Here is a 16,124-nt window from a genome sequence, read left to right as displayed (position 1 = left end):
CTAGGGGAAGCTCAGGCGGTGATGGTTAAGGGTTGCAGAAAGTGGAGGGGGAAAGGACAGGGGAGAAATTTTCTGCAAAGCAAAGGCATTAAACTCCTGGCCTGGCTTCGTTAGGGCAGAGCCGTTTGCCAGAGCGCTGGTTTCCTGTACAATCAAACGCATCCCCTCGATAGGGCCATGATGTAAGTGTGGCTGAGCCAAGACAAATGGAAAAGAACATCAAGCACTCACAGAGGCAACGGGTTTTATTAAGAAGTTTGTTTCTGAGGGTGACATTTTCCCCCATGTTGACGTTCCCCTCGCTGTGGTTTGGCATGCCCCGCTCCTGCGCCCACTCCCCAGCACCATCTGGGCTGGGGTCCACAAAGGATCTGCTGGGGCCGAGGGGGCTCAGTCGACTGCAGCAGAACGACCCTCCCCGAGGCCACCCAACACCCATGACACAAGATGAGACTCTGCCAGACAGTTTTAAACCCCGGAGCACCACAATCACCAGCTCAGCTTCTGCCCCATGGCTCTTCCGAAGGGTTTCACCCCTCCAGTTCCCACCACAGGCATCAGCACTTTGTGACGCCACGTGCTGTGGGCTGGGCCCAGCCATCCTCATGAAAAGCCCAAAACACCAGCAGGCATCAAAAAAAAGAGCAGAGAGGTAAAAAAAGAAAAAAAATCCACAGCTGGTTCCCTGGAATCAGGCAAGCACTTAGTCCTTCACAGAGAAAAGCATGGAGCTACTGTTTGACCCACGAGCATTTCGCCAGTCATCGCCAGCACTTCCCAGCCAAAAGGATAATTTCCAAAGCCCAGCAGCTAATTAAGTTCTTTCGGCTCTGCATGGGGCTGGGAGCGAGGTCAGTGCTGGGAGGAAACCGCCCTTGCTGGGCTGGGGACATAGAGCCCAGTAAGTGTACGAGGGCAGCTGGTGGGGAAGCTGTTTTCGGTGGTGGGCACTGGGTGAAGGAGCTCCTGATGCTCCGTTGCTCCCTGGTGAGCTCAGGGAGAGCTGCTGGTCCCTGCTGTCCCTCTCTCTGTCCTTGCAGCTGAAGTGCTTATCCTCAGGAGGATGCTCCGGGGTGTTCTGGTCATGATGAGCGCTGCAGCACCTTGCTGTCTCCTCTCAGGTCCCCACACCCCGAGCCTTCACCAGGGACCCTGTGAAGGAAAAACACAACGTTAATGGAAGGTCCCAGCTGGGAGGCAGCTGGTTGTGATGAAGCAAGTTGTGGTTCCTCTTTGCCAACAAAATAAATGTTTGGAGCAATGCGTAAAAGAGGAGACACGCCAGCAGCCCCAGCGCCTCCCCTAAAAGCACCTTCAGCACTGGTGCCTTGGAGCTCACCCTATGATCAGCAGCACCGATGGCCCCATGCTTTGGAGGCTGAAGCCCATCCCAGGCCCTGGATCTTGGGACTGACGGGGACCAGTTGTGGCTGCAGGGGCCACATCTAAGCAGGCTGGGAGGAGCTCTGCATCCACAGCAGCTCTCAGTGACAGCTGAGCTGCCGGCGCTGCCATCCAGATGCCGAGAGCAGAGGATGTGCTGACAGCACCCATGGCGAAAGCAGCATTACTCAGCCACGTCACTCCAGAGAGCCCAAAAGCAGCGGCAGCCCCAAGGCTGGGCTCCCATGGGATCAGCAGACATCACATGGGGCTGTGGGATAGCACAAGGGTGGATAAGAGACATAGCCGGGGGCTGATGGAAGAAAATCAAATGGCCATTTCCTTGCGGCCAGCAAAACAACGGCATCTGGGAACACAGAGGAAGGGAAAGCAGCTCATCTTGTTTGTGTGTCCGTGGGCTGCACTATGCGGTCCAAGGGATGTGCAGGTCGCTGATTTAACATCCCAGCGCTGAGCTGGGTGAGCAGCAGTGAGACCACCGAGGACTGCATGGGGAGGGGGGCCACAGGCAGCTCGGGTAGCTCTGCCTGAGCTCAACCTCCTCTACATACCGGGGGGGCTGCAGCCGGCCCATGCCCATCCCTGTGGCCTCACTGCTGTCCTGGGCAGCCCCAGAGGAGCCGGCAGAAAGGGGGTCCTCTTCCCAAGCTGCCACAGACGTTTGGAAGGAGACAGGGAGAGGAAAACAGTCAGACAGCAAAATGAGAACGGATCTCATTTGTCCATCTCTGTCCACGGGCTCCTCACCTACAACCTCTCAGATCAGCTGCAACATACTGGAGGATCCAGACTCCACCATTAACTGTGGCACAACCAGGTCCATTTGGCTCAGACAAGCTCTTGGCCCATTTGGGGAGGTTAATCATTTCTCTCCTCTTTGGTTCTGACCCTGCTCACTCCGTAGGATCATTAAACAGCTTTTCTCCCAGTCACACCCCACCTGACTCCCCGTTCTGCTCCAGCATTAACTAGAGGCACACAGAAAGAAGGATAGACGTTTATACTCATTTATCGTGCAACACTTATCATCTGTTTGCTTTGGACTTCTCAAGGAATATGTGGAAGCAAGATTGGTACCTCCTGGCCAAGATATCACACCCTCAGCAGTGCAGTGTGGAGGTATAAACCAGCCCCCAAGCCCCTTCCCCAGGGGAAAGCCTGACAATCAGCTTTGGGCTTTTGGAGAAGAAAGAGCGCAGCGTCTCCGAGTTTGCAAAACCCTGTGTGCAAGTGTCCCTGGCTCTTGTAAATGTGTTAAAAAATAAAACCCTTTAAGAGCTTCCAGATGTTCTGTTTATGTTGTGGTGTTACCCAGCTCCATCCTCCGGAGGCCAATACACAGCCTCAATGAAATTGCAGCAGCCAAGGGGAAGGCAGGGGGAGTGGAGGAGGTCGGAACCCTTTTCCTCCTCTTTCCCCCAACTTCCCAACTTTGCCTGTTAACTCCCATGCCACTGGCAAACATGCCGAGAGTGGCTGCAAATCCTCCCTCCTGCTGTGAGCATCTCCCTGCCTCACAAGCATCACTGGGGTTTGCAAGGCACTAACCCCAAACACCCAGACTCTGGGGATCACTGCACAGCAGGGTCTGGGACAGGGCAGGGAGCTAAATGCATCGGTGGTGCCATCCCAGAGGCACCCAGTGCCCACCAAGAAGGTCCAGAGGGTCCAACCCCACTGCATCCATCTACCCAGCCACCTGAGCAGGCCTTGAATGTCTACCAAAAACTACCTGATGCTGGTGTCAAGATGTGACAGGGCAAAAAGCCTTGTCAACGAGCCTTGGGCGTAGCTGAACACACGTAGGTGTGTGTGCAGAGAGCCCGGCTCAGGACTCTTTGCACAGGGCGGTGCAGGTCCAGCGCACTGCTTTTGAAGTTCCCTTGAGTGAGCTGCATGGTTAGTAGCAATCAAAGCTCCATAAAGGAGCGATAGCACAGCTATGCGCGCAGGCTCTGATGTGTTATCTCCCCTCCCCAGCGGGGAGGAGGGCAGTCATTTCTGCGGCTCATTTGAAAGCGTGTTAGTGCCCAGAGATCAAAGGCGCTTCCTGATGTGCTCCACCCCGGCGAAGCCTTTTGGCCAGCGCGGTCCCTCCTCGGGTCGGGATGCAGCTGAAGCAGCGCGGGAGCATGGCGCGGTGCAGGAACCGCCATACAGCCACACGGATGGGAACACCAGCAACAGAAGCATGTCCAGCCCGGGCAGCCGCTGCAGGATGTGCTTCTGCCCACGTCGGGGACATTAGCACATCCTTCCTGCATGGATTAGGTACTTGTTTGTCTTCAGCACTTCAGAGCCCAGGCAGGTTCAGTGCTATGTGGGTGCCCCAGTTTAATCACACAGAGCACTCCGTTTTGTCCCAGAGACACCCTCAGTGAAGGACCATCCTCCCCAGACTCTAGTGATCTGAACAAAACCAACTCGGGACAAACCTCCCTCCTTCCCCCCTCTGCACATCTCCCAGCACTAAACCTAAAAAGACAGTAACGTCGCAGGTGCAATTTATTTTTTTCCCTGGGCTGGTTGCCTCCCACAAACCCCATGCTCCCCAGCGAGGCATCATCTGCTTCCCCGCACCCTGGACCGCTCCAGCCCTGGGAGGACGAGCAGCAGCACAGCCAGGCCACACACTTCGAGCCCTGAGGCCACCGGTGCCTCCTGGACACCAGCCCCCGCGCTGCTGTTGTTCTCTCCATGAGCCCCGCGCAACGCCCCGGGAGAGCAGGGGTGAGACAGCAGGCGCTGGAACCAAGGCACGAGCTGCCTCCACGCACAGCAGCAGCCTGGGAAGAAGAATTCATCTGTCCAGAGCAAACAGAGGAGGAAGCACCGAGTTTGCAGCAAGAACGTTGATCATGTGTGCATTTGGAGATGGGGATCTGCCTCCTGCCCCATCCCCCCAAACACATGTTTGCAAAGGAGCAGAGCAGAGCACAGGAATAGAAACAGGACTTTCGGCTATGGAGGATGGGAGCATCGCGTCTACAGACAGCTTGAGCACAAACTGTGTGGGCAGCAAAGCCAAACAGGAAAGGAAACCAAGAGGCAGGGAAACTATTCTGGCAGCGCTCACGTTATGGCTCGCTCGGCACTCATACCTCCCTGCTGCTGCCTCTCCCGGGTGTCCCTCCCTCAGACCCCTCGCCCTGCTCAGACATGCCCCAATTCCACTTATACTGTCAAAACACTTCCCATCCAAAGAACTGGATTTAGAAAAATGCAGCTGGAGAGCTAGAGCCTGTTTGCAGGAACCGGTCCCAGCACCGCCGCGTTAGCACCTCGCTGCGCTGTCCCCGTGCATACCCGGGCAGGGCTCAGCCTGGCCCCAGCCCCCGCAAAGGGCAAGGGCAGCTCCGACGTGGCCAGGGCTGTGGAGAGGAACGGGGACCTGGACACGCTAAGGGACCTGCAAAGGGATGGGGCTTCAGACCGACACAGCCAGGTTGGTCTTACCACTTCCAAACTTCCAAACTGTGGAGGCGAGGGGCGGCAGGAGGGACACACGGGGCTGCGATGTGCCCTTCGCATCCCAGCCAGCGGTTTGGTACCGGCTTTAAAGCGATTTACAGTTTGGAGATGCAGGTTTATTCACATGCCCCAACGTGCTTAATGACCAAAGCGCTCTTCAGTGAACCCAGCAGTGGATTGTAAAATAAAGTCAATGAGGCAAGTGGATTAAAGAAAAAAAAAAAAAAAAGGCAAAAGATCTAAGAAAGATGAAACGGACCCGTTGAGTCACAGCCTTCGCCTGCCAACGTGCCGTGTCCTCCCGAGCCTCGGCAGCCTCCTGCTAGGGGACAGCCAGACCTCCTGCAAATGGACCCCCGCTGCCACCATCCCCCCCTGTGCAAGCAGCCCCCCCAGGCAGGTCAGGGCAGGGTTTGAACCCGGTGCTGCCGAGGGGACCCATCCATCACTCCCTGCTTGTTTTGCACGTGTCCCATCTCACACGGGGCTCCTTGCAGCTCGTTCCTCCTCTCCTCCTACCCACCGGCTCTGCCGAGCCAGCCCCGCGCCAGTGCCAGCAGAGCCCCCCACGATGGGCCATCCCACGTCCACAGGCCAACAGTTATTGTCAGGAAAAGACAAAGCTCGACAGCGCTGCTAACTAACCCACGGCTGTGCTCGAAACACAACAGGGGCTGCAGGAAAAACTGGACCTTTGCAGGGTGCCTGCCCCATGCCCTCCCCGCGCCCCAGCAGGATGCAGCCTTCCCAGTGCAGCCACTGCCTGGGAGTGCTGGCTCAGCACCGCTGCAGAATGACTCCCAGCAGCATACCATGGGCACACACTCCATTGGGGTCTCTCCAGCTCCACCACCATGGCACAGCAGAGGTGACAACCCCAGGAGGTGACCTGGGGTGGGAACCTGGGATCCTTGGGGAAAAAGTATCCTTGCCATGCTGCTCATTCCACCACCAGCACTGTGAGATGTGCTGCATCCCAGCATGGCACGTGGCAGGACATCCAGCACCCCCCTGTCTGAAACTGCTGCCTCCAGCTACCTGCTCACACACAGTGGCAGCATGGCCACTGGGCTCCACAGAGGGCTCAGACTGGTCCTGGGGACCCCTCAGCCCCGGTGGCATCTTGCAGCTTCAGCTGGTGCAAGCAGCGCACTCCCGCCATGGACCCCACCAGGCACTCCTGCCAAGGGGTGGGTGAAGCCCACCCGAGCGTGGGTGGGTGGGTGGGCACGCGTGGCAATAACCCACAAGCACCATGCCAGGGGGCCACTTCTCCCAGTGAGGAGCCAAGCTGGCCACAGCACAGGCACCAAACCCCAGCCTGGTGTCCCACGGAGACCCTCAGGTGGTAGAGATAAGGACCCCAGCAGTGACCAGCCTGTGTGACCCCATCCCACACTGTCCCCAACCTGCAAATGAACATACAAGATTTCAGCATCCAGAGCTGCGTGAAAACCACACTCAGAAGGGATCATTCTTCTAAGAAAGCCGAGTGATCCAGAGGGAAAAGTGAGGGGCAGGAGCGGGGAGCCCAGCCTGCCCCCAGCTCTGCCTGACCTTGTGCACCTCAGCAAACGGCTTCTTCCCATCTCCCCATCCTGCCCCCTTGGACACATCTTTGTCTCACTCAATGTGGCTTTAATCTGGCCACAAAGAAGCCCCCAGGCTTGGGGTGACCCTTCGACACCGCTGCAAGACAAATGAACCTTCTCCTTAAACCGCCAGACTCCATTGCCCCGTTGCCAGAGCCAACCTAATTCCCAGAGTTTCAATCCAAAGAGATTATCTTCGTTTACTAACCTAAGCATACGATACAAAAAGCCTTGCCAAAATCCCAGCCAGCCTCAGGAGCGATGTCATTAAAACTCCTTCAGCCAGAGGAAGCGAAGCAAGTGTTTTGTTCCCATGCCGCCCTTTCTGGTAACGTGTTAATAAATAACTGTGGCCCAGACAGGTGCTGTCAGCTTCTGCCATGAGTCATCGACCTGCCACGGTGCAAACCACCGTGAGTCATGGGGAGACGGTCCCTTTAACCAAACGCACATCCACGTGCCTGCCGAGTGCCAAGGGCTGAGGGGGGATGCTCTGTGCTGGAGCATGGAGGGGTCAGGCTGTATGAGATGCCTCTCTCAATACTGGCTGTTTAACCCAAAGATAGCAAAGGGTATTTGTCCAGAGCTCGCTGTAAGATGCAATGCCCCAGAAAAACTTGCAAGGTTGAGATGCAGCAGGTTGAATTTGCAGAAAGGGTCCCGTAGCTGCTCCCAGCATCACAGCAGCCTCCTGCTCTCTGGAGAAATGAAAGGCAATAGCTGCAATTACCAGCGTGCACCGGCTGCATCCCGGAGGATCAGGGTCCAGGAGAGATGCTGCTGTTTGCCGACCCCACCAGGATGCACTCAGAGCACAGCATCTGCTGCAGCCCAGAAACATCGCTCCCAGCACCAGGTGCAGGTTTCCTCCTCAAGTAACACCCTGATCAACACCCTGAGACCTAAACACAGGCACTCACCCTAGAATAAGTAAGACTAAAAATACAACTTTTAACCCCCCCCAACAGAAACACCTCTGAGGAATTTCTTGTTGCGCACACACTCCAACCTGTTCTGCATGTGGGATGAGGCTGCCTCCTTCTCTGGCTCTTTCTAGCAATTTTCCCCCCTCCTTCCCCGCAAGAAAAGGCCACTTTTTTTTTAAAGCAATGTGTCACGTTGAGACTGACAGGCAGCTGAAAGAATGAAGAAAGTCCCATTCTCCTTCATTTTTGCACCAAGACGATAAGCACAGAATGGTGTTGGGGCTTGGACAACACGGACTCCCCGGAGAGGCTGCAGGCAGGTTTCGGGCAGGCTCCAGCACCCGGTGACAGTTCTGGCTCCTTTATTAAAAGCATCCCCAAAGTCATAACCCTCTGACAGACTGATCGATGGGCCTGAGCAGCAAAACGATGTTCCCCGAGCATGAACTGTTTACCTCCCAGCATTTTTGCTTCTCCTGCTGAAATCCAGCAGTCCCCACTGTGGGCCAAGCAGCTACCCCTTGGTTTCTGCCATCAGCGGGAGCCCCTGATGATACCATCAGATACCATCCGATACCTGGGTTCTTCCGAACGACGTGGAGGGCTTTTTCCCCTCCTCTTCTCACCAACAGGGAGAGCAAAGCCTGAACCCCCCCTCTGGCAAAGGGGATGCCCGAACCGCAGAGACCACATCCCGATCGACCATGGGGTGGGTGATCTCCAGCACAGACATAAGGGCTTCCCACAGCCCCAGGCAGCCCCACATTGCTCCCCCACCACCTAAACCCTCCTTTATTAGGACCAAACTAATTCAGCCTTAACGCACAAATGCCTTTGGATCTCACTTAATCCTGTAGCAAGCTCTTCCCCATTGCAGGCTACAGGTGTAACCCACCACACCGGCTGCCTCCCTGCATCCTCACCCGATTTGGGCACTTTGATACCCACCAGGCTGTGGTGGGCTTTGCAGGCAGGGGATGGGGCAATCTGCCAGGAATCACCCTCCTGCTGACCGGCAGAGCCTGGGGAGAGGGGCCACGCGCTCTCTCCTTCCCACAGCAGCCCCCTACCACAGCAGAGCTGCTCTCCCAACTTCCCCGAGCGGCTCCTTTCCATCCCCCAGGCTCAGCCTTGCCATCCTCTGGGTTCTCACACTGAAAGAGACACAGATGCCAGTGCAGCATCACACAAAGGCACAAAGCAGCATTTGCTCTCCACCAGCACAGTATCTCCCCATATTTTGGGCTGCCTAATCCCAGAGAGAGAGAACAGGGAACACTCAGACCCTGCATTCGGGCTCCTCTTGAGCATGCTGGGGTCCCCTCGGAGCAAGACCTCCACTCCCTGCCTGCTCCAGCAGAGGCAGAGGATGGTGGAGGAGCTCCTGGACATACCGGGTGGGATAGGACAGCACCGCAAAACCAGTCCTGGTGCATTAATCCCAGACTATTTCCAAGGCAGTTTGTGACTGCTGAGCTGCCCCCCGGGCTCTTCCTGGGGCTCCACATCCCACGTTTGTGCAAGACAGGCCTGAACTGGCCCGGCTGCCCAGGCAGGGGTTGCACGAACTGCCCGCCCCCCCCCGCCCCCCCAGCACTGCCAGCGTCCCCCCGGGCTGCTCTGCAGCACCTCATGCATCCAAGCAGAGGCAAGCAGGGATGGATCTCCAGGATACAAAGGATTACAAGGGGGTACCATCCTCATTCCCACACACCTCCCTGCACACCCATGCTGGTGCAGCATTGCACTGGCTCACAGGATGGGAAAAGTGCTGCAAAACCTTCTGGGTTGGCTCCAGGGAGGTGATGCGTTCAGCCACGCAACCCACAGGGTCCCATCTTGAGGATGAGCTCCTCTTCTCATTGCCTGGTGATGTTCAAAGTCCTCACATCTGGGTCAGGGTATTTTTTGGAAAGCTTTGAATCAGGGAGTGAACGTAGACAAGGGTGCAAAAGCCTCCACACTGGATTCCTGCCCTTGCTGGAGGCAGGATCCCTGCCACAACCCCCTGCCCTCTGAGAACAGCCCCGTCAGGGAGGCAAGAGAGGAAAAACCATCCGGCTGCACATTTATTTTGTGGCTTTGAGCTGATTTCTATCCCCAGGGATTACCAATTTAAGCAGTGTTTTTTCCTGTTCTGACCCTAAGCTGATTAATTCTCTGTGCCCCTTTCTCCCCCCATTCCCCTGCTTCCTTTTGCATGAAAAAATGAGGATATGAAATGCTGGCAAAGTGTGCCACGGCAGTGCCATGCACGCGGGGAGAGCAGGGCTGCAGCCGCTCAGTGCAAGCCCAGCAAAGGCAGGATGCTCCCCCAGCCTGCGGCGGGCCAGATCCCTCCTCCCCTACAGGGCTATCAGTCCTCTGGCTCTGGGTGTGCAGTCAGGTTCAAACCCCAGTTTTACTGTCTTTATCTTCTTAGTGCAAAGGAACCGATATCCCCGAGGGAGGGGAGAAACCTCCCCATCCGCTGATCCTAGCCCGTCAGGGTAAGGCCCATCGGCACCAGCATCACTCTCCCAGCGCAATGGAAACAACTGGCTTGTACCAGAGACGCTGGTGCGGACTCATCCAAGAGGAGCGCAACTTGCCCTGGCATGATCCAGCTGCTGCTTTCCGACTGTGGGAGCCTCCTCTTCCAAGTGCCGTTGCTCACGGCGGCACGTAGCCCAGCACACCAGCGAGCCCCATGACACACCGGGGTTTGCTGCTCTGAAGGAGAGGAGTAGGGGATGCTCCGTGACTCTGGGGTGCAAAAGCTGCAATTCTTGGGGAGCCTCCAGGGTGTTGCCTTCAGGGCTTGTCTTTGCTGAGGTGATGCAGGAGCTCAGGGACAGGCTCCGATGGGACAAGCCACCTCCCATCGCCTGCCAGCACCATGCCTACACAGGGGCTCCTCACCCATTTGGCTCTAGCAGCCACAGAAAAGGAATTTTGTTTGCAGAGTCTCTGCATGAGAGTGTGGTCCCTCATGGGGGACAGCTCAGGTCACCCTTTCCCCAAAATCCTGTGCTAAGACCGGCTTTCACTCCCAGAGCTGATCCATCACACCCAGCTAACCGAGGCGGATTAACCCTTTGCCACCTTAGGGCAGCTCTGCAGCCACAGACGCTCCCACACCCTTCAAAATCCAGATGCCATCCCACGGGAGCCACCAAACACTGACCCATCCACTGCTCCTCTTTGTGGTACCACCTCCACAGCATCCCTGGCTCCACCGAGCCCCAGCACCCCTGCGCTGGAGGGAGATCTGTAACAGACGATAATCCCCAGCTAATTGTCTCCAATCGCCCAGCAAACCCAGAGCAGATGCCAGGTACGGCAGAGCATCTCCTACGCACCGACACAGGCACCGCCAGCTCTGCCCCACGGTAGGAAAGCCCGGCACACACCCATCCCTATAAAAAGATAATTATACAATCTGCGGTGGTAAATTAGCACAGCAAAACGCTGTTTAATTCTCACAATGGACCTCAACACCAGATCAAGGGGTAAAATTACCTCTCACCTGCAGTGAGATGGGCCCCCGGGTCAGGATTAGGGCTTATAGCTGAGGCAGGGTGGGAAGATTCAAAAAATGCCCTCACCCAAAATTTGGCCTTTGGAGAGGAGCGAAGTTGGGCAGTTTGTCCTTTCTGGATGCTTGAAACTGGTGAGCAACAACAACAACAAACCTTCGTGGGCATAAACTGAGGCAGAAATCTGAACCACGGTTTCACTGGTCTTTTGGTTTCAAATGGTCAGGCATAAAAGTTGGAGATGTTGGGTTTTTTTTAAATCACTACATTTAAATAACTTCCCTTTAAGTGGAACAGAAAAAATGCATAGAACAACCAAGTCTCACAGTTGGTCCAGTCCAACCCAAGGACATGCGGCCAAAAGAACAAAATAACCCCGCTTCAGATACACGCACAACTCACAAACCATCCTCAGGGGACACAGAGCCCCGTGTCCTCCCTCGGCGTGACAGCCCTGCCACCCCCCCACTCCTGCCCTGGGCTCTCCCCATCGCAAACAGGGACAGAGAAACAAATCTGCCACCTCCTGCCCTTTGGGGCCTGAAGCGAAAGGGAAAAAGTGTAAGAAAAAGGTCTTTGTTTTAATTCAAATTCGTTGAAAGTGGGAAAGGCTCTGGGGGGAAAGCAAGTTTTTAAAAAATAATTTTAATGGATATTAAAAAAAAATTACTCTTATTACACCCTCACTAACACAAATCTATTGCTGATAATTCTGCAAATGGAACTGAACCACGCGTGGCCGCGTTTGGGATGATTTGGCATCACCCAGGGATGCCGTGCTGTGTCTCTCGTGGGCAGTCCCACGTGGTAACATCCAACATTGACCCTCAGCAGGGGACTTCTGCACTGCCATGCTCGGCAAGAGAGCTCCCAAATTCAGTTCCTGGGATGGAGGAGGTTCACGGTGAAGGTTTGGTGACCCCTGGAAATCCCTCGGGACCATTCCCAGCAGAAGGAAAGCAAGCAGCACCCGCCAGCCGGGCCAGCCATGGGGGTGACCTCGGCAGAGGGCACACAGAAATGTACTTTCAGCCCAGCGTTTCCTAGAATTAGTCAGGAATTTTTTGAAACTGTTACTGGCTGAGAAATGCCAATTGGTTGAAACTTAAACTTAATGCAGGAACATAAAAATGTAGGTCAGTAAAAAAAGCATCCAAGTGAAAAGCTCCTTGTTCCTCGGCGCAACACCTCGTCCGACCAGCCCTGCGGTGCCATCCCCAGGCAAAAGGCGTGGGGAGGGCTCGAGGTGAGGGGCACCTGGAAAATGCCTCAAACCTCAGGGTTTTTACAGGGCACAGCAGCCGTTCCTGTGGTGCCTGCGGCCAGAGGACAGCAGCAGTGCCATCGCAGTGGGGCTCGTGCTGCCAGGGCATGCTCAGCCCGCCCCGGCTTGCCCTCAGCCACAGGGCAGACATGGATTTCGCACAATTTCTATGTTTTTCTTAGTTATTGCAGGTACTCTGCTCTTCAGTTTAAAGCACAGACTGCAATGGAGCAGTAAACACCTGCTCCCATCATCGGGACAAAATCAGCCTGGGGTTTTTTGCATCCCCTGGGGCAAAGCAGGGAGGGGAAAGCCAAAAGGCAGCAATTTCCCAGCACAATGTTAAATGCCACCAGAGCAGTGCTACCACCCCTCGAACAGCGTCCTGACATTTGATCCCAAAAACCCACCAGCTGGGGTATAAAGGCAGTGGAGTTTCATGTGCCCCGTGAAAGAGTCCGAAAGCATCCCAGAGTCAAATGGGGTTTGCTTAGGCAGGGGCGCATCCGAGGATTTGTCATCCAAACCCTGGCAGCAAACAGCGGCAATTCTGTGCTGACCTCTGGGATAAACCCCTTCGGCTCAATCGATCCAGCCACACGAGCATCTTCGCCCCCTAATTGATATCCAATGGGAGATCGACACAGGAACGGATCTTCAGGAAAAATCCATCTTACAGAAAAAAATGGATGATTACCCCAGCAATCGTGGGGCACCCCCCAGCCCTCTCCCCTCCTGAGCAGGGAAATAGCTGATCCCTTTTCAACACTTCCACATATCCTAGCTGTAATTTACAGAGCTAATTTAACCACACGCAGCCGCGCCTGCGCCCAGCACTCACCATGCAGCACTGAGCTGAGCCCTCTGCAGCACGCCGCAACAGCCACCTCCTGCAATTTGATTTTTGTTTGCTTTAATTGAGAAAGCGGAAAAAAATAGAAAGAAGGAAAAACGCCTCTCCCAACCCCATGGTTTCATTTTTCAGGTGCCTTGATTTATCGATTGGCCTATTCCCTTTTAATAGGCGCTCCCTGTCCGGAGCCAGGGTGTTTCCTGCGGGAATGCTGCATGCACTGTGGCTCGAGGGGGTCCTGCCACATGCAGCCCAGGTTAGGGCCTCTCCTGCTCCCAGCAAGGAGACTAAGTCCCCAGCATCATCACTTTGATTTGAGGAGGAAGACAGCCAGGTGCAGCTGCATTCCTTCTGGATGCTGCTGTAGCCTCCATCCCTCCATCCCAAGCAGGCTACGGTCCAGCCCTGCTCAGCCCCAGAGGTGGGTCTCCCCCCTTGCAGGCAGCAGGCACCTTTTGGGTCTCTGACCCCCCTCTTCCCAGCACCCAGACAACAAAAGCAAGTCTACAGCAAAGAAAACTTCCAAGAGAAACACTTTCACGTGATAAGGAAAGAACCACAGGCACAAAATGTGATTTTTTTCAAAGCTACACCCACTGCTATGTTGGTTTAAAATCCATCCTGTTTCCTCAGAGACAAAACGTTGCCAGTGCTCCAAGAAACCCAACTGCTCGTCCTGCAGCCAGCGGGTGACCCTCACCCCATGCTCACCAGCATCACACCAGTAAACCCACGGCATCACTTATCGGGGTGATGAGACCTGAACAGCTGAGGCAGCCGAGCAAAGCTGAGGCACCTGGAAAGTTTGCAAGAGATGCTTCAGATTCATATACGTGAATTTTCTTGAGTTCATTTTGTTTCGGAATACAAACGTGCGCTTCTGCATATAACAGAAAATTAATGGGGTTAAGCTTTCAGAGCTGACTCTCTCTCCAGCACATAACCATCCTCCTTTAAACACCTCAGAAAACCAGAGCAGCACTAACTACGCCACACCAGCACGGAGCTCATGCTCCCCTAGGCACAGCACGCTCCCCCAGGAACCAGGACCAGCACGAGCAAGCATCTCCCCAGCAGCCCGGTGCAGGATGCGGGTGAACCCCTCACACTGGAACGTTACCCCCTTCCTCCCGGGTGCAATTTTATGGCTGAAGCCACCAAGCCAGGGTTTGGGAGGGGAAGCCCGAGGGCAGAACAGCTTCACCTCAGCCCCATCCTTAGGGCAGGCAAGGAGATAAACCCGGCTAGCGCCGGCGGAAGGTGAGATGAGCCTGGCACTGCCCAGCTTTCCTCCCACCACCCTCCTCCCCCAGCTCCCTTTGTTGCCTTGGGCATGATCCACGGCACGGTGCCCACAAGAAGAATTCCCAGCGGATGAGATCTACATCTCATTTAATTAAATTTTTCCTTTTAGATGAAATAAGAGGACTCTGCTGAGCCAAGGGCTGGAGGAGTAGAGCTGGCCAGCCGCCAAGCCCTGAGCCCACTGGGTTTTCCCTCCCAGGTTGGATGCAGAAGCCGGAGGAGAGGCTGACCCAGCATCTAGGAGGGTGCTCAGAGGAGCTGGAGACCTTTGGATACATGGCCAGGGAAGATGAGTGAAAACGCATCCTTTAGCACTGGAGATCCACATGCAACCCAGCTAACCCATCCCATGCGCTGGGTTGCTGAGGGCAGGGAAGGACTCGATGAAATGCATCGTTTGGGGGTGGGACAGCCCCCGCGGTTTTCCAGCTTTTCGGACTCTCTTCCACAGATTATCCCCAATTCCAGACCTGGGCCAGGCAGTCATTTGGGAGCCAGATCCCCACCCTGCTACCCATTAAGAGCAGTCAAAAACCACACTGCAATGTGCAGGACTTCAAGCAGCAAAACTAAAGGGGAAAACTGGACACCTACCCCCACCTGCACCCCTTCACCAGCCCCTGTGACAAGGGGGAGAACCACCAGCTATTCAAGGCTCCTTGAAGCATCTCACTGAAGATGGTGATGTTAAATCTGCTGCTGCACCCTGCGGAGCAGCGGGTGCATCCCCCAGCTCCCGCCTGCCCACTGGCACAGCTCCACCAGTTCAGACTGGGTAAAACTGCTCGAAGCCGCATTTTTCATCAGCACAGGGAGCAGGCTTGGCCTCTCGACAACCAGAGCTTTTTTAAATAATATATATATCAGTCTAGCTACGCTACTGGCTGAGCCCCAGATGACTGCAACTGGGGCCAATCCCCAGGATAAACACAGCCTACCTGGGTTTATAAGTGCCAGAAGCATGTAGGCACCATGCACGATCTCTTATATAAACAGCACTGCAAAAACAGCCCTGAGCACTGTAGGAACACTTGTAGTACGCACCGTACACGAGATGAAGTGTTTGGGAACATTACTGCAATGGATCCCGGGGGGGAGATGCTTTCCCTCCCTCCTGCCTGCCCCATGCATCAGCCTTAAAGGCAACCCTGAGCACGAGGCTCGGTCAGAGGAGGAGGATGGTGTGCTGCAGCCCAGGATGCTCTCAGCCACCCAGGGGTATGCGACATGCAGGTGGAGATGCCTCCACATCACTTAACGCCTGCTGGGGAAGGTACAATCCTGGGCAACCAGCACAGCAAGGGGCTGGGATGCAGCGGAGCAGGCAAGGTTGGACCCAGCCCTTTGGATGGGCACAAAAGGAAAAAAAAAAAAAAAAAGCTGCAGAAAAGGCCACAGGCTATGGGAAACCCAGGACTGAGGTCTCAGGCATGCTGGCCCTGCACGAGGTGCAGCTGCTCTGCGTCTGCACTTACAGAATGAAGGCTCCTGGCTCCAGCAGCGCTGGTCCCCACCGTAACACCTCATCTTGCAGAAGGAGCGAGGAAAGGTTCCTGCCCGCCAAAACTTCACAAGCAGGTGCAACAGTTCAGGCTGTGCCAATGTTTTCAAAGCTATTACAAATATCTGTGCTTCCCCACCCTGTCTCCTTCTACCTGGGCTTGCCCTCTAACCCTTCATTTTCAAGCCAGCCGGCAGCTTTTGGAGGGTTAAAAAGGTGTGTGCACCCGCAGGGCTGGGTTCCCCTCCCTCCTCGCCCCTCTCTTCCCGGCATGGACTTGGAGACCGAGG

At 55.3% G+C, this 16,124-nt stretch overlaps 1 long non-coding RNA gene across 1 annotated transcript in view; it reads right to left on the bottom strand.

Moving 5' to 3' along the window:
* Positions 1-227: 227 nt before the first annotated feature.
* LOC119155651 overlaps positions 228-16,124 on the bottom strand; it is a 57,476-nt gene continuing 41,579 nt past the window's right edge. The window contains exon 2 of the long non-coding RNA XR_005106785.1: positions 228-1,152. This is a non-coding gene — a long non-coding RNA (uncharacterized LOC119155651). The remainder of the gene's footprint in view (positions 1,153-16,124) is intronic.

Source organism: Falco rusticolus, chromosome 1 (assembly GCF_015220075.1).
Source record: "Falco rusticolus isolate bFalRus1 chromosome 1, bFalRus1.pri, whole genome shotgun sequence".
NCBI classification, from domain to species: domain Eukaryota; kingdom Metazoa; phylum Chordata; class Aves; order Falconiformes; family Falconidae; genus Falco; species Falco rusticolus.
Note: the sequence above shows the minus strand (reverse complement) of the source record. Positions and strands in the feature narration are given on the sequence as shown.